Source organism: Aquila chrysaetos, chromosome 23, assembly GCF_900496995.4.
Source record: "Aquila chrysaetos chrysaetos chromosome 23, bAquChr1.4, whole genome shotgun sequence".
Classification (NCBI taxonomy): domain Eukaryota; kingdom Metazoa; phylum Chordata; class Aves; order Accipitriformes; family Accipitridae; genus Aquila; species Aquila chrysaetos.
The window spans coordinates 17182253-17208627 of NC_044026.1; the positions used below are offsets into that span (position 1 = coordinate 17182253).

At 42.9% G+C, this 26375-nt stretch overlaps 1 protein-coding gene across 7 annotated transcripts in view; it reads right to left on the minus strand.

Annotated features, from left to right (window-relative positions):
* Positions 1–26375, minus strand: part of MID1 (midline 1) — a 264289-nt gene that overhangs the window by 141872 nt on the left and 96042 nt on the right. For 3 of the 7 annotated variants that reach the window (XR_003921164.1, XR_003921163.2, XM_029998913.2), the window contains exon 1: positions 22095–22361. The exons of 2 other annotated variants lie outside the window; for them this stretch is intronic. The gene's annotated coding sequence lies outside the window, so the exon portion shown is untranslated. Of the gene's footprint in view, positions 1–6423; positions 6449–16657; positions 16777–22094; positions 22362–26375 lie in introns of those variants that run through there. 2 more of the 7 variants (XM_029998916.2, XM_029998917.2) reach the window with 2 other exon arrangements.

Genomic DNA, 26375 nt, shown 5'->3' on the forward strand with positions numbered 1-26375 from the left:
CATATTAAAAAGATATAGTTTACATATAGGGGGAAGGGATGCCTTTTTATGGTCAGTACGACCAAGCCTCCTTTCAGCTCCCCATCCGCTTTTCTCAGGTGCTTGAGAAGCGGAAAGGAATTGTGTGATGGTACACCCATCTGGAACAGGTTGAATTTTCCAGGACAACTGGTTTGTGAATTGGATAGCAGCGTGCCATCAGGGAGAATGGATCTGATATTCACCTCTTTCCATCACAGCCCACAACAACGCAAGCACCACAGGCAAACGGGAGCCTCGTTATTACTACCCTCACATGCACACAAGTCAGAAACAGGATTTAGAAAAACTACTTAAAAGCTATTCTTTTATTACACTTGACATAAAATAAATAGAGAAATCTTTCAATGTGCTTCCCGGACTTTGATTTGTTCGAGTTTCTGCACTGTCACAAGAGCTCAACTCTTCTCCTGTGTGAAAGCTTAGCCTGCAAAAGCCACCCAGTGAGTGACACGAGTGAGCGTTGGCCTCACGGAGGGTGGAAGTCATCACGCCCACACCCAGTGTCCTGGGTTTGGCTGGGATGGAGTTAATTTTCACAAGGAGTTGGGAGGGGACACAGCCAGGGCAGCTGACCCAAACTGGCCAAAGGGGTATTCCATACCATGTGACATCATGCCCAGTATATAAATTGGGGGGAGCTGGCTGGGGGCTGGGGGGGGGCACAGGTGGCAGGTGGCTGCTTGGGAACTCACTGGGCATTGGTCGGCAAGTGGTGAGCAGCTGCATTGTGCATCGCTTGTTTTGTATATTCCAATTCTTTTATTAGTATTATTGTCATTTTATTATTATTTTCTTCCTTTCTGTCCTATTAAACTGTCTTTATCTCAAGCCATGAGTTTCACTTTTTTTTTTCCAATTCCACTGGGTGGGGGACACGTGAGCGAGCAGCTGCGTGGTGCTTAGTTGCTGGCAGAAGTTAAACCATGACAAGATACTTCTGTGTCTGTCAATCTGGACACACTGCTACAGACAGAGATCTGGACACGAGGCTTATTGGTGGGTTTTACCTGATGTATTTAAAGTTAGGAGCATGTTTGACAGTTAAACTAATGGTATGGATGGATTCCCAATGGGGAAGTGGTGGATAAATTGTCTGACACAAGTCACAGTGTTCCTTATAGGAGAAAATACGGATGCAGAGACCTATCTGAGCTCTCAAATTGGGATCTTTGGTTTTCTGATGCAGTAGTCTAGACATATCTTGGAATGGTTTTGGTTATGATGTTGGTTTACAATACAGATGGGAAAACTGGAGACAGGTTTCATTTTTTTCCCCTTTCTTACTGCTGTGTTTTACATTTTCAAAAGGGCATACAAGAATATCTATTTTTTGTATGTCCAACTGCTGTTCAACTTTTCAAAGGAGTAAGTGCTTGGTACTCTCTAAAAAACAGATCCATTTAATATGTGACTAGTGACTCTTGAAAATACAGCCTGTTCTCTCCGCCCGTCATCTTGAGTAAGCAAAAATGAAGTTGGAGCCACATAGCCAAAAAAGTGCTGTTTGCATCCGCCCACATGTGCCTTGACATTTCCAGTGCTCAGTATGCCACCATTTCTTTCCTGAATCAAAGTTTTTCCCCGCTTTCGCCTCCAAAATACTCAGCTAAAAATCAGATTTTGATGCATGTAATTCTTCTAAATGATAGGCCAACACTTTGAAGTTTGATTTTATTCCTTACCAGAGTTGCACAACAGGCTCTGTATTTTCCTGCAGCATAATCTTGTTTAAATACTAAAATAACAAGACCTTAATGGAACATAAAATGACATCACTGTAGATAGCTTTTTGCTGCCAGCCATTCCTTACAGTCTTTGCCATGCATGGCTAATTACACAGGAAACAGTTGAAGTTTTCTTGTGTCCCAGCCCCAGTTTGTATGTGCTATTCCTTCATGGATCATAACATCAACTTTTTTATTCCCAGACTTTAAAACACCAAACTGCTAAACACATTTTAGTATTTCTTGGAATTATTGGCATTAAATCACTACATTCAAACAGCCAAACAGACCAGATTATACATGACGGTTTTCTGAACAGAGAACACTTGTTTATCTTTTTCTCAGCATTATGAATGCAGGAAAAGCATAAGGTGTCATTTTGGAGACTATAAAGAAAATAGCATTCAAGCATAACTTCAGAAAGAGTTTTAGCCATTGAAAACCAACAGCCGAGGGCAACAAAAATTTCCCATGGATTTAAAATTCATAGAATTGGCAGATCTTTTGTAGCGGCAAGGGGTAAAGTTCATGCGTTTCATAGCTTCACTAACTCCAAGAAACAACGGTGCCTTTATGTACTCCTGAGCTTTTCTATAGAAGAGATCCTTCCATGGTTAGCAGAGATAAGAAATAATGCAACACAGATACAATACTCCCATACTTCTGAGCAGTATAGCTTCCTAAACACATTCACATGCTTGGTCAGCAGATATTCCGTACCTTTGGTTGAATTACAATGTTTTAACAGTAAAAAGCTGTCTGCCACCTTGAAGAAACACTAGCTGCCTTTTGCAGTTCAGCTCCCCGTTAACTATGGAAAGAGGCAGCTCTGCTCAAAACGGATGCCTGGGAAGACAGAGCGAAGTCTGAATAATCAGGCCCCCATAGGGGTCTGGCAACAAAGCCCAGAGAGGAAGTTAAAAGGATTAGCACTATAACACTGTTTAGCATTAGTACTCCTCTCTCTCAGCCTGACCCAAAACCATCTTCCTCCTACTAAGTCTGCCCTTCATCATTTTTACTGTGCTCAGAATACCTAAGTTCACTCATGTATAACTTAACCTCCTCACTTGAGGGATAGTCACACCATTGTGCCTTATGAGCAGTTTGAGTGTGGCTTGCTCATTAGCTGTATCTGCATTGTTAACATCATCACTCAGGATGAGCCTGGTTTAGAAAGCAGTATTAGGGAAATGAGCAGTTCAAATGCTAATTCAAGGATATCTGTGCCTTTGCAAGGCAGAAGCCCCTGTGCTTGCTGTGTGTCTTCCCCTTAGTGCTTTAGTTCAGGTCATGAGAACATTTTTAAGCAATCTCCCAATCCTCTCCATTAATCAAGCTTTGGTTCACATCTCTGACTGATGCTGGAGTGTGTGAAGTTTCATCCTCTCAGATGAAATAACCCAGATGATGAGCTCTAGATGAGCACTTACTAATAATGACCTTCAGCCACTAATGAATATCTAGTCCTCAGGCCCTGACTAGAAGGAGTACAGTATGGGAGTAAAATACTCATAGTCCGGGTTCTCTGCATCAACCATTTCACTCTACAGATCTGCTGTTAACTGGCCCAGCATGACTTGTTAACGTGAACACAGGCACTGAGCATGCCAAGAGCTCGGCACCTTCGGGAAAATCTGACTGAGGATTCAGGCATAGGCAAGTTTGGGAAGTGGGGAACATGGAGTTTCAGAAATAGAGCATATCAGAAGAGGTGAAGTCATGGGAATGAGTGGAAATGGAAGCCACTGAAAAGACAGGAGATACTCATGATTGGAGGCCTGGTTTATGAAGATAAAAATGTGTGGTATGAAGTAGGTAACACTCGTCACAGGTGAGATTCCCATTAGGAGACCTGCAGGGTGTAATACAGCTCTCAGCCATATTAACATTCTGGATGGGAGAAATGTTTCTGAAGTTAACATTTTTTAAATTAAGTTGTCAGTTTGTGCCTTTGCTCAGTTCTCCATGACTAAATATCATACAGTAGCACTTAAAATAAACGGTAGCATGAATTCTGCTAAAGGAACCATCCCTGGCTGCTAGGAGACTGTAGTGCCACTCTGCTAACCTTAGCTGGTCACATCCTCTATAAAGCCTGAAATTCATCTCACCTGACTTTAGGTCAGAAAGACAACATAAAGCAAGATTTTTCTGCATGTTTTATACAGCCATCTTTGAATGGGATATAACAGATGTCTGGGAAAACAAAGCCCACTCTAAATGATACTAAATTTCAGTTCTTCTGATGAATTAGAGGTGTTCATAATATAGAAGCCTACAGATGACTAGATCCTACCAATCGTGGAATCCTTTTATACTCAATAGGCATTTCAAGGAAGCAATTGATCTGACCAGTTTTAGATGCCTTTAGTGCAAAAAAGAATCCTGTTCTGGGAATACCTATATCTATGGACTATAAAAGAAGCCTGCAGCAAATGGGCTAAGACATAGATGTCCTATTGTCAGTGACTGTATTGTCAGATGACTCCCATCACAAGAGTGCAGTATATCCAGAATATTTCCAGTTAAATTAGTATACTTCTTGGAATGCAATCATGCATGGTTTAATCAAGATTAGCATGGTTTATTAAAAGAGGGCATCTCATAATATTGCCTAAACCAGGACCTAAGTAAACAAAAAGAAAAAACCCAACAGAATCATAGAATGGTTTGGATTGAAAAGACCTTCAAAGATCATCTAGTCCAACTCCCCTGCTGTGGGCAGGGACATCACTAGATCAGGTTGCTGAAAGCCCCATCCAGCCTGACCTTGAACACTTCTAATGATGGAGCATCCACAACTTCTCTGGGCAATCTGAGTGTCTCACCACTCTCGTCATAAAAAATGTCTTCCTTATATCCAACCTAAACCTACCTTCTTTTAGTTTAAAACTGTTGCCCCTTGTCCTGTCACTACAGGCCCTGGTAAAAAGTTTCTCTCCATCTTTCTTATAAGCCCCCTTTAAATACTAAAAGGCCACAGTAAAGTCCCCCTGGAGCCTTCTCTTCTTCCAGCTGAACAACCCCAACTCCCTCAGCCTTTCTTCAGAGGAGAGGTGTTCCAGCCCTCTGATCATTTTTGTGGCCCTCCTCTGGACCTGCTCTCAGAGGTCCATGTCTTTCCTGTGCTGGAGATCCCAGAGCTGGATGCATTAACTCCAGGTGGGGTCTCATGAGAGCGGAGTAGAGAGGGAGAATCACCTCCCTCGACCTGCTGGCGACATTTCTTTTGATGCTGCCCAAGATATGGTTGGCTTTTGGGCTGCAAGCACACATTCTCAGCTCATGTCCAGCTTCTCATCCACCAACATCGCCAAGTCCTTCTCTGCAGGGCTGCTCTCAATCCATTCCTCACCCAGTCTGTATTGATACTGGGCATTGCCCTGACTTTGTTAGGTTCACATTGGCCCACTCTCCTCAAGCCTGTCAAGCTCCCTCTGGATGGTATCCCTTCCCTCATTCATATCAAATGGGTCACTGAATTTCTTGCAAATGTTTAATTATATGCAAATGCTTATAAAATGGCTTCTTTTAAACCTACAGAATATCACATTTGGATTTCCTGTTGAAGCCAGTTTTAAAACGTATGTCTTTTATACGCAGCACAGACTTTTGCTGTCTTGTGTAAATAACATTTCTGTCTTAAAAACAAACACTTCCATTTTAGTCTTTTTAAATAGGGATGAGGGGAAAACACTGCAAACTAAGAGTACTATTGGATTTCAGGCTACCATGTATTTTTTATTGTTTTCTTAAAAATCCCAAACCTACTGGAGATGCCTTTCCCCACCCTGTTCCCTCATGCTGTATTAGACCTTGCTGAAACACTAACACAGCACTCCTTCACTAAACCTGACTTCTCAGACAGCAGCAATGCTCAGTATTATTTCCATTATCCTGTATTGTTCTGCCTAGATCAAACCTATGTTTAAAAAAAAAGTATCTTTCACCACAATCTATTTAAAGCCTTCCCACCACTCTTCTTCCTTAAATTAAAGTGAGCATCCTACGTAACACCAGGAGGCTTCAGCTCTGTATGTCAATCCATACATAGTTTGAAGACAGATAGATTGCGCAGATTATAAAGATCAGTTATGCAAGGTTTTGTTGGGAAAGGCCTGATTCTGCAGCTCCACTTTTATATATCTCTTCCCCTGCTTGATATAAGTAATAAGCCACAGATTTAGACCCAGATGTCCAAAATCCAGTTAGTAAGGCAGATAAACTTGTGTTCGCTCGGGTATTTACAATTTTCACTCTATTGTTTTTTCACACCAGTTTTCAGACTGAAGTTCCTGTGTCTGTTACTAAGATTTGTTGGGGCAATTGCTGTGGTTCCGCCAGCTGCAGTTGAACCACTCCATGATGCTTTCCACTCAATTGCAGGAAGGCTTCTGGACACTTGGAGGAAAATATAGACAGGTACTAGAGATCTAGCAGCATAAGCTGATTTAATCTGTGTTGACCCCTGAGGTGAATAGGGGATGTATAGTGGCTGACATAAAAGTAGAACTGGGGGCCTCCTTCATACCTATGCCTATGTCGTTAGCGTGGGAGAGCTGGGGGTCACCATGCAAATAAGATGAGTAAGTAACTCCTCAGTTGCAGCATGGACATATGGAGACGTGAAATTGTAACAGAGCCACAAACTGACCTGGTCCAGGCTTCCTGTCTCAGCACATTTGCATTTAAGAGACAAAGATAAACCTGCAAAATATTAAAAATACAACCATGTACCAAACCTTTAACATGATGCTTTAAACTACAGCCAAATTTTGGCATAGTAAAACATCTGTGAATTATTTAATCCACTGAAACAAAATGCTCTGCATATTTGGAAAATGCAGTCAACACATCTTACGTGCTCAAAGTTAAACCGATAATGCATCCAGAGTCTGGACAGAAATTCCCCAGGTCAGATTTGGGGATTTAGAGTATATTTAGTGAAGCAGCCCTTCTTAGTATGAGTATAGTCCACTTCCTAGTATCATTTGCAATTTTCCCCCAAAGAATTTCCTGCTAGTGAGAGGACACTAGCAATTTATCTCCCTCATTCTAAGTCATTCTAGAAGCTTTTATGGCTTTTGATCTTTTATACCATTGTCCTTAAATATTTTATGAGATACTATGACTCATTTCATTACTTGTATAATCAGGATTTGGAGAATGGATGTTCCCTGTACCTTTCTGAGCTACTGGAACATCATTGCTGGAATTATATTCAAGCAATTGTATTCAAAATTGGAATTGGTCCCTTGTTCTTATCTACGTATCACCACTAAATTTTGCATCAGTTCTGCTTCAGGACAATCACTGCATGATATCTGAGCATAGCCCACTGTTGATGCTTCATGCAACCTTTAAAGCATTTCTTCTTCACTTCTTAGAAAGGTATGTGTATGTCTGTCAGGATAGAGGTGTGGTAAGGGAGGAAGAATTAAAGAAATAAACTTGTTGGTTACCTTGTTACAAAAGCCTATGAAGAAACAAGGTACCTGTAATGTTTACCTTAAGGTACTTAGCAAGATCCTCACTATAGCCTTGGCTAAGGATGTTTATCCACCATATCATGACTTTTTCTCTTCCTGAATATCTAAAATGTAATAGTAATCCTGTGATTATAGAAAAGACCAATTCTGTTATTACTAGGGTTGGGGAACTGATCAGATGAAGTGCTTCTAACTACTGGAGACCTTGTTCTTCAACAATGAAACACAAACTTTCTTAATAAAATTAAAATGTTTTGTATTTTACATTTCATAAAGCCTCTTTTATATCATCTGGTCTGACACAAAATTTCACAATGAAACAATGTTTTTAAAAATTCATGTGAATTCTTCACCTCTTCTTTTACCAGATGTTTTAATTCCAACGAGTATTTCAGTCTCATTCACAGATCACAGGAATAGATCAAAATTTTTTTGATAGAACAGCTCCCTGCTGAGAAGTTCAGTTTCATCAAAATATACACATTTTACAGCAGTATGTCAACTTGAATAAAATGTTTTAAGGAATAAGTCAAAAGTAATTATTTCAATTAATTTTGCCATTAAATACAAATATTTTTTTTACATATAGTATGTAGAATAGCATATTTAGTGCTTTAATATAGTCAAGTGGAACAAAACAATTGCTCAGTCCAGATACAACCCAGAACACAAAAACTTAGCCCTGTCATCTGAAAATGAAACAGTTTTAGTGGGCTGATTGCTTTGGAAGGGTTTTGGGGTTTTTTGAGAGAGCTGGAGAGAGAAGAAAGATTGGATATTGCTGGGGAAGAGAGTACCATTTGAAGAGAACTATATTCCACAAAGACACAGTATACATTTCAACCCTACGGTAAGGAGCTGTCTCCTATGCCTTCTTAAATCATCAATATCACCAGTTCTTACTGCTTTTTGTAAGTAAAACTGTAAGTAAACTTCAAAACATCTTTCAAAGTCATTATTAGAATCTCCATTTCCAGGTAAGACCAAGGCATGACAAAATTTTCCAGAGGCTCTCTGGTATGTCATTGTCCGACTCTCCTTCCTGATTAACAATTCGTTTCAGCTAGCTGGTGTGGAGTGGCCAACAAAGGATTTGCTGTTCTTGCAACTCTCTTAGCAGCAGTACACCAGAAAGACATAGCCGCCCTGGACCACACATCGGCATCCTCTCCTACAACTCTCAGTTGCGTACCATCAACAACAACGAAAAGTATGATGTTAGGTCATTGGTTTTATCCATATACAATCTTTAATATCATTAGAGCATCCACATACAGCACCCGCCTGTCGGCCTAGGGCACAAGTGGCAACAGCCATGGGAATTTGTTCAGTTATTCCCATTCTCCTAACCTCTCTCCCTAACTTCTCCTGCCTGCAAAATGAAGTAGCGTAGCATGGAGAGTCTCTTACTTCATTTAAGCAGACTTTCACCAAGAGCCTTCCTATATTTCCTTTCTTAAAAATCGGAGTTTTTCAACAACAATAAAATAGAAACAAAACCCCCAAATGCTAGAGTTTACCCATGTGCCATTTTGCATCCTGTTTCTGAAACGAGAGTTGACAGGCCAACATATGTGACCAATAACTGCTATTCAGAGTTAAGCTCTGCAAATGGTGATTGACGTGTAGCCAGGCATGCTATTAGCCAAGGGAGTTATCAACTATAGCCTAGCTAAAATAAACTCTGAGAAATTTCCTCTGGGTGTTAATCACTCTGAGTATCATTCTTTCCCACACACTAGGCAAAGATTCTTGACCTTCTGATTTGGAGCAAAGCCACACCTATTAATTAATTAATTTGTCCATTATCACCTGAAGACATATGTAAGCTTTTCACCCTACACAAGAGAGAGAACAGAGTAAGTAAACAAACATCTATTGTAAATATGAATAAATCCCCAAGCTTGCTTCATTTGCTACAGTGCATATGCCATCCTAATACCGCTTAGTGTGTATCTGCACTGCAAAGCACATTAACATGTATTTTTTAAATCTCTAATGGATAAGTCTTAGCACAGCACTTTCAAATGAAATGGTCCAAAGCTGGGAAAATTAATTAAGTCAGTCACCTTTCAACTCTAATGGCTGGACTTATGCCTGGCCTGAAGTACAGCATTGTACAATATCTGTCCTTATCTTCTAACTGGTGTCACATCTTTCATAGTACTTTCTACTGAGATGACATATCACAACATCAAACGTCTTTATCGTAAACCCTAGCTTTTCCCATATAATTGCAGTCATGAAATTACTGGGGAGTAAGACTTTTGCAAAATAAAGCAACATGGGTTTGTTTTTCTGTCTGCTAAAAGCCATATTGTCACTTCTGCAGGCTGAGTCTTTATTCACACAGTGGAAGACCTACGAGATCATCAGGCAGGACTAAGGGTCTTACAGTTGGAATGAAGCCCTTTTTTAACAGCACCTTATGGTAAAAAAAATCCCAGAATTTTTTACATTGATGCTGTCCCATACGTCTAGCTTACAAATTTTAGAAATGAAGATGCATAAAGTTATTGGTACATTTGACTTTTTAATGGATTATGTATACCTCTAGCCCTCACGTGCAAGGTTTCAGCGCCTGGTAGAAAACGTTTATTTACACACACTACGTAATGACCTCAAGACTGAAAAGGCCAAACGCCTTTCAGTTTGATCAGAAAACTAAGCCTTATACTTTAGCTGCTTTTAGAGACGTTAAAAACCCAACACCCCAGAATATTGCAGTGTCTTTTTAATACCTGTTAGAAAGAAAAAGCTTGCTAGGAAAATAGTTTTCCAGAGGATTTATAAAACAAAACTCCATTGATCGTCCCATTACACCTTTACACTGCAACGCAAAGGCGCCTGTAAAAAACAGGTACCATCAGGAACGGTTCTTTCAAGAAGAGATAGGTCAGACAGTTTAATGGAGAAAGAATGGGAAGTTACAGGGGCTGTTGTGAGTGTTTAACCCCCTTTGTATGCTTCAGAGGTTGTCTTTATCCTCCTTACCTTTCTGTCTACTGCCTTCCTTCTCTTTGCCTCCAAGCTCTTGAAGTTTATGAACTATTCCTTTTTCTTGCATCTGTGCTTACCAGGGCAACTTCTGATTCTGTAGCACTGAAAAGTCCTATTTGCATCCTCAAGGCTTTCAAACAAGCTTCATTCACAATTTCTGTATAAAGGCTGCTTCCTCTGCTTTCCTAATGCAATTTTAAGACGAGAGCGTGGTAATCTTTTCCTTCCCCGCAGGCTCCTCCTGGTCTCCTCTCCCACATAGTTGTTTTCCCTCTGGGCCTCTCTCTGTCCCTCTCTTCTGTACTTTATTTTCTGAGTAACTTAGTCTAGTCTCAGGAATGCACCCTGGTATTTCAAAATGTACTGCTGTCAAGAAAAATAGAGAGCTGCTTCCCCTGTTGTTCTGTAGGAATAGCACACAAACAGCCAGAGCTGCCCCTTTCCTTCTCTTTCTATTCCCTGGCATAGCACCAACCAATGGCACAAGCATCAGCCAAAAGACATTCAGAAAGACTAAAAGATACCTAGGTTGGCAAAGCCTACCTGCCTGATGAGGTTAAAAGCACATTTGGAAAGGCGAGGGATTGAGATGGCATTTCCCCTCTTTCTTCCAGACCCCTCTCTTCCCCCTGGGTTTACCCTACAGTTCTGCAAGCTCTAGTGTCCAGATGTCTGGGGAAGGAGCAGGAGGTTGAAGACAGAGGCCAAAAAACTGGGGGCAGGAAAGTGAGGAGGCAATATTAGAAATCCTACAGCACAGTCAGAGTGAGGAGCAGCAAGGCTCCATCCAAAGAGGAAAAAAAAAAAAAAAAAAAAAAATCACTGGACTAGGAGAATGTACTGGAATTAGTCTGAAAACTCAAGGGAACCTTAGGGAAAAAATCAGCACCATTGGTTATTAGTCTCTCTTGGAGCATACCTACTGCACCAGCTCAAGACAAACTGGGAAATAAAGTGCATTTCTCCACAAACCTGTTTTCTCCAGTAACCGTTTCCAGATTTTCTAGACCACAACAACACAATCTGTCTTCCTAAAGCTAACTCCTCTACAACATTTACAGGTATAAATTAATAGAAACAGACAATAGAAAAAGTCACTGAGATAGACAAATTAGACAAGATCCATGATCTAATACCCTAGGATTTCCTGTCCAGAAACACATATGATGCTCGAGAAACAACTAAAGTCTTTTGTGGGCAATCATGCAGTAAGATCAAGCTAAAGGGGGAAAGGTTTGGGGGTTGGGGTTTTTTTGCTATGTTGGCCAGGAAGCCTCTCTTGGAGGCTGTAAAGTAACTTTCTCAACACAGCCATAATACGAGCTTTAACAAAGATGAATGGAATGTTCTGCACCTGGAAAGAAATAATCCCAAGCAGCAGCACAAGCTGGGGACTGATGGGCTGAGGAGCAGCTCTGCTGAAAGGGACCTGGGGGTGGTGGCAGGCAGCGAGCTGAACAGGAGCCAGTGGTGGGAAGGGAAGGTGGCCAGCAGTCTCCTGGGCTGCACCAGCAAAAGTAGTCAGTAAATCAAGGAATATGGCTATTTCAGTCTACTTGGCACTTATTAGGCCACACCTGGAATACTGTGAGCAGTTTTGGTGCTCTCAGTTGGAGAAGTTGGGAAGGGTCTAGCAGAAGCCACCAGGATTATTAAGAGGTTGGAGAACTTGACATATGAAGAAAGGTTGGAGGAACCAGGTTTGCTCAGCCTCGAGAAGAGAAGGCTCAAGGGCGATCTAATCACACTTCTTGAATATCTAAAAAGTTAGTTATAGAGGAAACAGAGCTACTCTCTTCACAAGGATGTCCGCTGACAGGACAGGAGGCAGTGGGCACCAGCTGCTTCGAGGGAAATTCTGTCTGGGTATAAAAAAAAAAAAAAAAAAAAAAAAAAAAAAAAAAAAAAATAAAAAAAAATTCTTTCCCATGAGAGCAGCTGGAGATTGGAAGAGGCTGCCCAGGGAAGCGGTGGACTTTGGTGCTGGAAATGCTCAAGATTGTTTGAGTAAGTTGTTGTAGTGACCTGTGTTGAAGAGAAGGTTGGACCAGATAATCTCCAGAGTCCAATCTGAACTTTCTGTGAATCCCTATCCGTGCACAGTCTTGCTAGCTATATGAATAGTATTGTCAGTCCACAATCATTTTATCCCTCAGGCATGAGGCTTCTACTACTCTAGAGATACGTGGTGTTTATTTTCAGTCATTGCTAATCTTTCACAAGCAGTTCACACTTTAGTTATCTTTAAAGGGAGGAGGAGCATGGGAGGCAATAACAGAGTTCTCCCATGACAGTCAAGGAGTTGTTTTATGGGAGGATTTTTTAACCTTCAGTAACAAAGCTTAATTAGGGATCAAGAACAAATGTTATAGCACAGAAGAGGCACCCCTGAACGCTCATTCTTATCAGGCTTTTGTTCCAATTAAGCTGGTTAACAAGGGATGTAAGAGCATTTGCACCTGAAGTACACTCAAAGACTTCAGATAGCTATTACAATTTTAAATTTTACTTGAGCTGAAAAATCTGAGTACGTGGGACCTTTTGAAGATTAGACGTACTGTGAAGAAATGGTGAGGAACCTGTACAGCTCTTCCTTCATTAAAATATTTCAAAACTGCAAGGAACAAGCTTATGCTGAAACTCAAGAACAAATTTCTTATTGTTCAAGAAAATACAAATGAAAATAAAAACGGTAAAAAAAAAAAATCAGGAAAGAAAGCCTGGTTTTGCTCTCACACTATCACCTGATCTGTTCAGCATTTGTCACAAAGGTGCAAATTTACTCACAGACATACTTGAATAACTACAGTAACACAGTATTTTGAAGGGGGAATCCACACCTCCTCCCCAATCCCACTGACTTCAGCAGAAGCAAAATCAGGTTTCAGAGCTGCCCATTTCAGATCAAGAAAGGCTAAGGAGCAAAAGGTGCAACCTTGCAATACCCTACAGTGGTTACACACCAGTAAGGGGCATAGGTGTGGATGGATACGTAAAGCTAAGGAAGAGACAAAGCTTTCCTTTGCTGGCACTTACCAAAACACTGTAACAACAGATTATTTTTCCATTAAAGCAAAGAACAGTAGCATTTAATCCTCTAGTTGTTCCCTGATTTGAGTCCTGGCAAACACAAAGTCTTGCCTTACAAGTCCAGATGGTAGGAGAGAAAAAAAGAGCGTAAACATAAATATGAAGGAAAGTCCTTGTGATTTTGTTGAAGACTAAAAAAAAAAAACCTCAGTTTTTCCAGGAGAAATACTGATGACTTCATATGAGACCTTACATTTCCCAAGGAAAGTATATGGCGTGATTCCTTTAGTCCACTCTATTTTACCTAAGCATCTAGGTAAAGTTAAAAATGCTATTTTCTAGCGATGAAAAACATGCACGGGAAAGGCGTACACGGCTACATGAGTTAGCACAGTGATTCTTTATTCATGAACTTTAATGACCTGTACATGCAAAAGGGACAAGATACTTTTCAGAATTTGTAGCTATAATTTTGCTGTGACTAAATTCGCTCCTTTTTGTTGCACAGAAGACATATATAAAAGGGAAGCCAGTTTCAGGAGGTTTTGTTTTGTATCAGTTTTTCCCAGATCTCTAGAATTAGCCTGAAGGATCCTTTTAGAGAGCAAGTAAATATATATAAAATATTAGGACAACACTGCAATGCAAAAAGGATGTTAAATTGCTCATCCAAGGATATGACATAACGAATACTGACATAATTTCCAAGCAGCAAAGCAAAACTAGGTCAAATCACATTGACCTATCTAACATAATAAGCCTTTTTTTTTTTCAGATTTTTACAATGTAGACTGTGTCTGCAGGCATTAATGTCCCCTGTTATCAATGTATAGTGTTGTCACTCTGCTTTAATGTCTTATCACCATGTTGTGTTAATTAGACCAAAACAATATAGTGCACTTTTGAACTGCTTAACTCCCAGTTTGAAATCTCTGCCTAAACTATACTTCTGAGGTTATCCAGTTCAAAATGAAGTCATAGTCATTAACTCTTTACAGTCACTTGTTTCAATAGGTCCTACTAGGCCACTCATAGCGTAACTTTGCATACAACTCAAAATCTAAGCTTCCTAAGTTGCATATTATTTGTCAAAAACAAGGTCTACATAGCTCACACCTGTCAGGGAGCAAAGTGCACACTAATTTTGATGCCGCTTAACACAAGGCAGAACCCAGGCATACACACTCTCCTGAGCATCACATGGACAAATCTGCTCAGTGCTGGGCCATCACGTGTCCCTGCCCAAGAGCTTTATCCACATGCGGTGCTCTGAAAGGGACAGTCCTTTTTCTTGCTCAGGGCAGCCTTGCCTTCCCTTCCCCTGCTCTTCTTGTTCCTCTGCACCTCAGATTTACAGCACGTGTATTTTTCAGTGAGACTATAAACAGAGTTGTGTAGGTTTCTGCCTACAGCCTCTCGTGACTCGCACGAGAACAGAAACAGGAGAAGTGAGAGTGGTATCTGTCAGTATCCCTGCCTCCAGAGCTGAGGTGGGACCAGAGACCAGGCTGAGAGCTTGAGGCCCCAGCTACCCAGGGAGCTAGAGCTGGTTGGGAAAGAGGAAAAAAGCTGAGGCAGGAGACAGAGGCAGACCTTGGTGGTCCACAAAGCAGAAGTTGTCATTAGAGTTTACATTTTCCTGTTTAATACACAGATTTTGCAATAAGGGCATAACCTTAGGGGGAAAAACCCAACACATTCCAAGGATAAAGCTTCCTCCAACACTTTTGAAGCTTGCTTGGTGATGAATAGTATCTTGAAACTGGGATGCTGGCTGTTCTTATGATGGAGTGGCTGAATTTGGCAACTCCAATTCTAAATATATAAATATGTATATGTAAATGTGTAGTGTTCCTCTTTTCTTTTTGTTTTCTTTTTTTTTTTTTATGTCTCCAATTACCACTCAGGAAGAAAAAAAAAAAAAAACAATACACAAAACAAACCAAATAAAGAAATCCAACAAAAAAAAAGAAGGATCATGTTTCCATATGGGACATCTACTGACAAAAGAAAAGAATTTTTCTGAGAATCATTTTGCTGTAAAATACTGATTTCTCAGTATGTTTTGGAAGAAAACATCAGTCTCAGCTAACGCTCAGAATACAGGTTCCAATAAAAAAAAAAAACAGAAAGGGAGATCCCAGAGATGGTTGGCGGGGTCTCATCTGAGCAAGCTCTCTCTTCACCTGAGTGTAAGCAGTGCATCGGCTTGCCGGTATCACAAATGAGTCTGACCTACCGCTGTGGTGGGGGGTCCCTCTGAGCTCCTGCTGCAGCTGTTCAGTAATTAAATACCTGCAGACCCAAAGAGCCAAGTTAATGCCATTAGTCATGGGCACCTGCTCGGGACGCAGGGTGCCGAAGGGAGGCGACGGGCGATGCCGCGGGCCCGCAGGTGCACAGGCAGCACAAGGCGGCCGGGGCGCAGCGTGACGGGAAGCTGTCGGCGCCGCCAGAGGCGTGAGAAATATGTTGGCCTCCCCACCCCAAAATGTGGAGCGACTGTCATACTGTGTCACCAGCCCCTTTCTGCGGCCATGAAATATCCCTCCATAAATATTTTCATTACAGTCTATCACACTACAATGAAAAATCCTATCAGCCCCGTGGATCTCCTCATTTACTGTCCCACTAAGCCAGGAGTAAAAGCCTGGACTCTCTTTTATTTGTTTTACTATCTTAAAGTTGTTCTTCTAACCAGCTATCTCAACACTTATGCAATCGCAAAAGTTTTATCATACTTCAGGGCCAAACAAACATCGCCTATTTGCCAGCTTTTTTGTCTTCCCGCATCCCCCTGGGAAGATATAAATCATAATGATAACCAACCATGACACGACAGCAAATAGGAAAGAATTTTAAAGAATTAAGAGCTATTTTTATTGTTTAGAAGAGAGATCTATTGTTTAGAAAAGAGATTGTTTATTGTTTAGAAAAGAGATCAAAATCAGCTTCCTACCCTTCAGCGCCTTTCCCAGCCTTCAGACAGGGTGGATTCTGCACTGCAAGCCAGGGATCTCAGGGATATACAGAAATTCCTTACAGCTTGCTAAAGCATTACAAGCTCTAAGCTGCACAACTGTAATAAAAGACTTCAAACCCAAGAATGGCATACCCTAAGAAGTCTGAAATTCAGTTCAAACAAACTCCAGCACACATTCAAAAGGCTATTCACATGGTTGTGTGCGAATACAGGTCTGCTCCTTTCAGCTCTGTCTTCACCCTCAGCCAAATCAAACTGTTTCTCCAAATCAAACTGTTTCTCCAAATGCTGAAGCATTTACTGAGCATATCCCCTCAGCATTACCACGAGCTCCTCGTTCCCCGCAGTTCACTTGCCTTGACCCCAGGCTCCAGCAGCCCCCTTACCTCTGGTGCTACTCTGCGCTGGGACTCTGAGCTCTGACAACTTTTTGCCGAGCTCAGAAGCTGTTGAAGCCCTCCATGCCGCTGCTGCCTGCCTCCCAGTCCCTCCCAGCCGGGAAGCCCTGGGACCAGGCAGCAGTGGGAAGGCAGCAGAGTGCCGGGCAGGCGGGAGGGAGAGAGCTGGAGACAGATCTCATCAAAGGTAGGAGGCCTGGTGGGGATCAGAGAGAGGGAGATACACATCTAAATAATTCAGGCGCTAATAAAAGCTTTAGGTTGGGTTCTGTTCAAGACGCGAGACAAAGCTGAATTTCGATGTATTTCAGGCTGCCATCAATGCAGAATGTGGTGTTACTTAATAACCCGACACTGACAAACCAACATTATTTTAAGAGTATTCCACATAAAGTTAATGAGGAAAGTGGCTATGCCTGATTTTGTGTTTTTATAGCTTTAGGTTGAAATTCTACCATGTGAAGATTTTGAGAACTTCAAGTCTGACCTCTACAGGTAGGCTGCTGAAATAGGTACAGTATCTTTTGATCGCAAATTGTACACAGGACTTTTAGAAACTGGAGAAAGGTAATGGATCAGATGATGCTACGCAACATCAGGTTAGCATCATTGCATCTCTAAAGCCATATTTTAAAAACACTACTATCTGTAGCATCATCTGTGGTAATTTGGTTCCTACAAATGCTTTCTTGCAAAATGCATATACACTGCAGCACCACCAGAAAAAGCATATCCAGCATGAGCATTTTTACATTCAAAAGTGTTTTGCTTCTGCTTTTTATTATCCCTCCCCCTTCCTCCCCAATCTTCCCTATGATCTGCTCTTTCAGAGCTGCAGAAACAAACGTTACTTTGAAACCGATAACATCCATTTGCGTTTTGCAAAACTGATGTTTTTAAATGCCCTGATTGGTGCCACCTTTTCCTAATCAGAACCAACCACTCTAACAAACTACCCTTTGTCCGGGGATCCCGTCCCCTCTGTTCCCACCAACCTACAGCACATGTTGCTATAGCTACCCTGCATGTCTATTTACCACACAAGTGATCAAAGGGAGCAGACAACACACATACACACACGCACAAAAAAACCTCGCCAGGCTTCCTACCGAGCAATGTCCAGCCGCTAATTAACTGATACACTCCCAGCCTGCGGACTCTGTACACTTGTTTTCTTTATTCTACACGGTACACAAAAAAAAAAGCTGCATTCTCCAAGATGCTCATTCTTCCCTTACAGGCCAAACAAACAACAAAACGTCCCAGGAGGAATTTTAAAAGAGAATTTCCTAAAGCAAGGCTAAGGATTACAGCACTCCAGGATAAGAATGCAGCTTTTCTACTGAGGAACACATTAAGAATTTTAAAAGGTATGCAAAAGAAAATAGGAAATAAGAAACACATGCTAAGAACTTAAACAGCTGTAAGGAAAGGGACTGATTTTGAATTTTGCATGTGTTTTGCACTGAAATTGTATGCAGCATTTATTCACTTGGTGAATTATAGGCACACTAAAAGCTATGACTGCAGTCGTGACAAGTAATTGTAATGGCTTTATGTGCCTTAGAAACACAGTTTTTCATTTTTAGGTGGCCTGTCAGTTAACAGTCGTTTTGTTGAACGTGATGAAGGGCTCGAGCCTGCCTCGATCAAAGTCAATGGGGCTTCAATAGGAAGAGGTCAAAATAAGGAGTTGCATTTGTTGTCAGTGACACTCCCACGAGCTGCACTTCAGGGATATGTTGTGGGCGAAAGTGAGTGAAAATGAAGTATTAAAATTCATAAAACATTTGATTTTCTGTGAAGTAGGCTTAGGGAACTTAAAACAGAGCCCACAGTGCCCTCTCCAGTTCTGCAGCAAACTCAGGGAATCCAGCCACTTAACTGTGTCCAGCCACACGAAACGACCACGCTACCACATGAAGGCTGAGCATCTTCTCAGGAGTTTCCATCACTTGCAAGTTTCCTTACTTAGGAGTTTCTTTTTAAGTAATAAACTGAATGAAGTACTCTGCAAAGCAGAAAATGTGTTACCTGCAAAGGATTTTTTTTTTTTTTTGTCAGGTTAGCTGGTTTTTTTGTCTTGCAACCATGTTAGATACCTTTAAAAAATTGCACTTCTGGCTCCTAACGCTAGTCTTATAACATGCTAGCACACTTAAATGGGTATATTTCCTGTGGATGCTTAAACATTTACAGGTACACAGTGACCAGTATACTTTCCCAGATGTCACATACACAGCAATAGGATAGAAATTTTCCCATGTTGGTTACTGGAGCTTATATGGGAAGTCATTCAGACGGCAAGGGGACACCTCTTGCTGAGGTTTTCAATTACCACCTAAAAATGACTGCTTCTTTCTACTGTCTCATTTACAAATCTCAACGCGACATTTACACCACCCCATTACCTGCTAGAGACTATTGGTCTTGCACAGTGGTGAAGTAGGTTGAATCTTACCAACTCAACAGGCCACATATTACATTTCCACAGTAATTCCTGCACTTCTATTGGGGAAATTAGCGCATTTGTCTTGCTATGGACTATTGTTCAGTACATGCGGGCTGCCTTTGGGCCAGATCAGTCATCAGCATAATCCACGGTTTCACTCCAACACCCGCAACACACTGCCTGCTTGATGGTTAACTCTGCAACCCCAAATTAAGCTGTAGCTCCCACCAAGAGCCTCTCAAGGTGGGAGCAGTTACTCGCAGAACCTGGTAAGAGGAAGGAATTAACTCACCCCTCACTGCCTTACAGCCAGCTGGCACAAGGGCAGGGGAGCAACAGAAGGGCAGGGAAGGCAACGGGACAGGCAGGGAGGAAACTGGGGAGAGGGAGGATTGCTGGGCAAGGGAGAAGATGAGGTAAAAAGTTCTTTGTTGCTCTGACTAGGAGGGCAGTAAATGGGCCAACAGAAGAGTCACCTTCTGTGTATTCCTCTTGCCCGTAACAACTTCAACCTAGAAGCAGGAGCAAGGGCTCCAGCTGCACATGACCTTCCCGCTCCTAAGTGTCTGCTGCAATGGAGTTCCTGAACATTCTGTACGCTTAGTTCGCAGCTCATCACAGCCTCCGGTTCCCACTACAGCCTGAAGCCTGCTGCCGTGGGCCGATGCGCCCCGTGGGTCCGTCCCCTCGCCTCTCCCTTCACTGTCAGCTCCCTGGATTTTGTCCCTCGGGCCCGAAGCAGCGCACCCAGACTTTCCCCGCCAAACTGAAAATATTTGCGCGCAACAAAACCAACCAAACCCGGAGGAATACTTCTAAACTGTTCGCTTGGCACGGGGAGGCGGGGAAAAGAGAGAAACCGCACTCCGAGGCAGGTGTTTAAACAAACTCTGGCACGGCTCCAGCCGGCGCTCCCCACCCACGCCCCACCGGGAGGGGACACTGCGGCGGGGGAGAGGGGCGCGGAGCCCGCCCGCCTCAGGAGCCGGCGTCCCCCTCAAGAGCGAGCCCGCCCGCCTCAGGAGCCGGCGTCCCCCTCAAGAGCGAGCCCGCCCGCCTCAGGAGCCGGCGTCCCCCTCAAGAGCGAGCCCGCCCGCCTCAAAAACCCGCGTCCCCCTCGGGAGCCCGCCCGCCTCAGGAGCGAGCCCGCCCGCCTCAGAAACCCGCGTCCCCCTCGGGAGCCCGCCCGCCTCAGGAACCCGCGTCCCCCTCGGGAGCCCGCCCGCCTCAGGAGCGAGCCCGCCCGCCTCAGAAACCCGCGTCCCCCTCGGGAGCCCGCGTCCCCCTCGCTGCGCTCCTGCGGGGGAAAGGGAGGGAGGGAGGCAGACACCTACGGGGCCGGGCCGGGCCCTGCAAGAATAAGCCCGCCTCTGTCTGTGCCTGCACCTCTTTTTAGGCTGGAATGTCTCCCTCCCCTCCTCTTTTGGCGGGGGAGGGAGGGTTCGTGTGTGCATTAACACACACACCCCCCCGCCTTCTGACTTCCTTGCCTTGCTCTTTTAACCCACCGTCTATGAATCTTCATTACCCGTGAAGCCTTGTACCTTAGGTAGAAGTACTTCAGGAGAGGAAAGGGCACGTTTCACAGAGCGTTTTACTTTTTATTATTGCCATCCTGTAGCATTGCTGCTGCTTTCTCATTCCTCGTTGGCAACCCCCTGTGCCAAAGTACCCTCTTGTGGTGATAATCATTTCTGATGACTACGTGCATCCAACTGACCAACTTGAGCTATGCGGTATATAAAACGCCCTTCATTTTGCTTCGCAAGGACAAGAATTCCCCTCTCTCTTTCAAGAGCCATAAAAGCATTTTTTTGGCTAGTGGGAGAAAGAAATACCTTTACTCCTCCCATCACCTATATCCTCTTTTTCTTCGGCCTTCCCCACCTCCTGTAACTTAGAGAGAACTGGTGTAAGGAAGCTGAGATTTCCCACCACAGTTTCAGAAAGTCAGCGGAAAACAAATGCTCCATTTGCACTACAGGTGCAAAATCCTCACACATGCGTTCCCTGGACATGTACTATAAAAATCCCACTGAGAGCCGAATGAATAACACCCACACAGAAAAGAACCCAGAAGACTTCTCTCATTTCCTCATATTTACCCATTGCCTACCTAGAAAATAACATATTAAGTGCAAGTTTGAGAAGTGGACTGGCAAGGCTTTTTAAACTGGGACAGATCTCTGATTCAGTCTTAAGATACAGCCCAGCCAGTTTTCCTTGCTCCCACAAGGCTCTTCTAACCGTACATTGTTGTTGTAAAACTACGAACAGCGAGAATCAAAAACATTTTGCCACTGTGCCTTTTAACTGTGAGAACGAGGATAAAAGCTCCTTTTGTCTCCTCAGGTGAATAGAAGTCTTGGAAAAAAACTCATTTGAATAATCTTAGGGAAAAAAACCCCTAGAAAACCCATCTTAAAGTACTTTCGCGAAGCGGTAAGACAGCTTGAAACTACTACATTTTAAAACAATCCGAAGATTAAAGCACTGGCAGGCAAGGAACTCACGCAGAGCTGTTTAATAAATTATCCCTGGGCTGAATTATTGGCATGTTTAGGCTTATAACACAGCAAGTTCTTTCCTTTCGCATGTCACAAACAGGGCTGCGAGACAGCCTACACAATGCATTTAAACCATGGCAAACTGGAATTGATTTACATCCCTCGCGAACCGCTTTCGTGCCCCGTACAACCCCGAAAGGCACAATGACCTGCATGGCATCACTGCCTGCCAGGAGGATTACGCAAAACCCCTCAAATCGCTTAATTTTTTTTATCCCCCCCCCCCCCCCTTTCCCCCCCCCGGAAACTTCCTTTTGACAAGGCTAAGAAACAAGAAGGGGGGGTTGGTGGGAGCACCTGGAGCTCCGCAGGGGTTGGTACCGGTACGACCCGGGGCCGGCGAGGCGAGCCCGTCCCGGGCTGCCCGGGCTGGCCTGGCCGGCCCCGGCGGGCAGCGGCTCCTTACCTGCCTCATGGTGAGATTCCCATCATCCATCCAGCCGGCGAGGGGCTGCTCACACCGCGCTGCTCTCGGCAGCGCACAAATCCATCAAGTTTCCCACCGTAAGCAAGTTTTTCCACCCCTCCTCCTCCCTATTTTTTTTAATTATTATTTTTTTTTTCCACCCCTTTTTATCCTTTGCTGGGGGGGGACGGGACTCTTCTTAAGACAATGTCAAGTTTCCCAACCTTCCTTCCCCAGCCTATTAAAAGTCGGGAGCGGGGAGGCAACTGTCCGCCTGGCTCTTATTTCAAACCGCAGCGCAGGGATGTAGTAGTTGGCTGAATTAGGCCATGAAATAGCCTCGCCAATCAGGAGGAAGGGGAGGGAGGTAGAGCACATAAAGGCTGCCTACACGAGGATTAGGAAAGCTTTCAAGGGTTTAAAAGACTGAAAGCAGCTGGAAACAGTGTCTAGGGCTACAAAGAGGGAAGTCAATTTGCGGTGTAAGAGATTATTCCCATTCTCATCTAACTGCTCTGGGTCTGCGTAAAGCTTAACAGGCTCGCAGGACTTCAGCAAGAAAATGTGAATGTCCAGTTGAAACTACCGAAACATCGGGGTGACGCAGAAATGCTTAACAGCCGCCCGGTAAAGTGGCAATATCCCGTAGTAGTCGGAGCCACATGCACTCCAGAAGCACCAATTTCCTCACGTCAGATTAAAAAGTAAATTACATAATGACATGAGCAGGAAATAGTAAAATACAGTCTGCCACCTACATCAAGAGCAAGTGTCTGTCTGCCGGAAGGAACAGAAGTACATGTGTGAATCCATAAGCTTTGGAAATGTTTTGTTGCAAAGTTTTATTTGTCTCGGTGGCAAATGTTTAATCATCCTGTTAAATAACATTAGAATGTTATTTGCTTTCCCTTCTTTAGGGAGGGTGATTTCCTCATTCCTGAAGCTTAGTTCCTTATGCGGGATAACACTGGACCCCACGTACAACTTTAAAGAAAAAATAATAGATTTTGGAGGTTTTTCAGATTTTAACAATGAGATCAGCTTCTATCTGCTGCCCCTTGGTGGCTTTCATTAAAATAAACAAACAAAAGGCAAAATGAAAAATCCCAAATCTGAAGTACCATTGCTATTTGAGTTACACATTTCTTCAGTAAAAAAACCCAACCAAACAAACAAAAAACCAAGCCTGCAAACTCATACCACCCACTCTTCTCCAGATTCTTTGCCTCTAACTTAATATCAGTTCAGAAGCCTGTTAGTCTCTCTGTTCCGCTCTAAATGGAAATCTGCCTTTTGATCTCTGGGGACAATCAGGCAAATCTGATGTCTGAAGAAAAGCCCCAATATCATGGATTTGCTTCTGCAAGGGCTTTATCTATCAATGCGAAAAGTAGTCACTATGCAGAAAAATTCCTATCAGTACAAGAAATCTTATTGAATTGAGCTGCAGAAAAAAAAAAAATATTACAATGATGTGCTGCCAGGAATTTAATTAAAGGCTTCCTGAAATATATTTCCTTTCAGCGTATGATAAGCTCCAGCACTGGGTATGTCACAGGGAAAGGAAGAAAAGGTCTGAAAAATTTATTCATTTGCTTTCCCATATAAAGACAATAATAATTTTGCTCATAAGCGCAACTAAGAAAGGAGTTTGTGTAATATTGGCACTGTCCAGCTCAGAAGCAAGGCATGGATGGAGGGAAAACTTGATTTAAAGCACTATTGCACTTTATCCAGGGCCGTCTGTGCTCTTGCCTGGTCCATGCCCTCCGGTGGAAGAATCCAGTTATATGCTTTAATGTACAACAGAAACCAAGTCTCTCCAGGGATCAACATAGCGCATTGCATAAGGGTAAGACCAACCACTTACACTAGCCATCGTGGAGACAACTTAGTGATCCTCCAGTGACGGTCTAGTCCTGCACACTTGCACAACAGCTTGAAGCAGCTGCAACGCGCAGAGCGAGGTGCATTAAGAGCACTTAATAGGAATGCTCGTCCTCTGTTCCCCAAACATAGCTCAGTGGACACGTGTCACTTGAAATGAGTATGTGGTATGTGAAGACCTTTTACTGTGGTTAAATCTAGGACAATCCTCTCCAGGATGCATTCAAAGGAAGCATAAAAATGCTTTTATGAAGTAATTAGAGCCTTAGGGATAAACTTCCCCAGTGAAGGTGATTTAGCAAAAGGTGCAAAACTTAGAAAATTCTAAGGATTATAAAAGGATTCACCCCAATACCTTGTATTTGGTTTCAGGGCTTTAAGAAGGGGATTCTGAGGACAGTTTCAGAGTTTCATGCAGAAACATAGCAAAAGATTCAGTAAGAATTCCAACATTATAAAGATAAAACAGTTGCAGAACTTTTCTGGAAATGCACACCTTTTCATATACAACATGCACTCCTTGCAGGATGGGATGGGAATTACATTTTTCTGAAAACTCAGCAGAATGTGGCATCAAAAAATGCATTAGTTCTACAGGATGAAAACTCATTTTTAGTCTTAGCAAAAACATAAAATCATTAAAAAAAAATTCGTCAATGACACATGTTCAGGGTAGGGTGTGGATGTTTTTTTACTGAAATAACCAAGTGTCGTAGACAGCCCCCCTTCTAATTCCACCATTCACTTTCCACCTCTGAGGAACGTGCTTTGTGATCAACCCACCCGGCAGCAGTACTATCGCATGTGGTGGATTCAAAAAAGGTTCTGCACTTAACTTCTTAAGGTCTTCTGAGTGGCATGAGAGGAAAAAAGAGGGTCCACATCTAAATTGGTTTTGGAGGTAGTCAGCGTCCAAAGACACAACAGTAGAGCAAAATGAGGAAGAGGAATTGCCACTTGGGATGCAAGAAAAGACCAGTGCTGTTTTTTACACCTTCCTCTGAATATCCAGGTTCGCATCTATAACCCAAGTGTATGCGCGTGCATGAGAAAGTCATACAGTCTCTGGGGAAGTGAAAGAAGATTCTGTCCCTGAAGGAGGAAACTTTTACAGTTTGTCCAGTGGGAACCTGCAGAGGTAAGGGCAGCCAGAGGAGGTGGTGCCATATATAAGTTCAGGCATCGCTGGGAGCAAAGATCTGTATAAGCGACACCAAAAGCATGGTTGGGAGCCCGATAGTTTTGGAGGATTCGTACGGAATTAGTTCAAGTTAAAAGACAAAAGGCCACAAGTACACCAAACCATTGGCAGTTTTGCATTCTGTCAACTCTGGTTATCAGTACTAATGGTCAGATTGCCCTTATCAAACCTCAGTTTAATCTGCCCTTGGAGTTATGAGTGACTCCAGCAGACATAGAAGTACTGAAGTACCTCTGACCTTGCTGCTCGCTGCAGGTGTCTGCCACACTCCTTATCACACACCAAGCACCTCCCAGGCAAAAAGGGCAGACACGCAAGTCCTCCGTCTAGCCTCGTGTCTCAAGCACCACGGTGCCCCATTCACTAAAGCAGAGGCAAGGCGGGATAACATTAGCTGGCCTTCCACTGCCAGCAGCATTGACCAGCAAGAACTTCACTGTGGTCCCTGCTGTTCTGCTCCTGACCTGGCAAAAGTAGCTAGCAGGTACTTGTGAGAGCTCACAATCCTGCCTCCTGTTGCTACTTAAGATAAAGAGGTAATTTTAGCATGTGTCCTGACCTGGCTGAACTAGCCAAAAAGCTTTGAGACTTCCTATAAACATGCAGCAAAACCCACCACCATGTAATACCAGTTACAAATTGTACATTATGTACAAATATCACATATTTTTCCTAAAACATAGTAAACTTGGTGCTGTGTGTTCTCTGTCACCATGTCAGCTCTCATTCTGGAAAAGTTCAGCTGAGTTTAGTGGGATGAGGCTTAGTTCAGTGCTTATCAATGCAGTGGACAAGTTTGAAGGTTTTAAGTTGTGGCAAGGCAAGGACAACAGTCTTGATACCAAAAATTTAGCACTGTTTCAAAATCTGAACCTTTTGCTTATTCTGATTTGTTAAGTAAACCTTCCTTAATTATCTTCATTCTTTACAATCAATTACTAGACACAGGAACGGTTTTGAACTGGTTGAGCAGATGCAAAGCAACCTAATGTGGCATTACTCAGTCACTGGAGTTTTTTTGGTGTAACACAATTTTATGTAGTCCAGACCAAGCTAGGTCTGCACCAGCTGCAGGGGGAGCGCAGAATGGGAAGTGCAGAAAAGGACTTTCATTAGCTGAATTCCAGCTGCCATGGAAATCCTTCTGGGCCCAGAGAATTCAATATACGCTAAAGACAGAAGAACCACTCTGT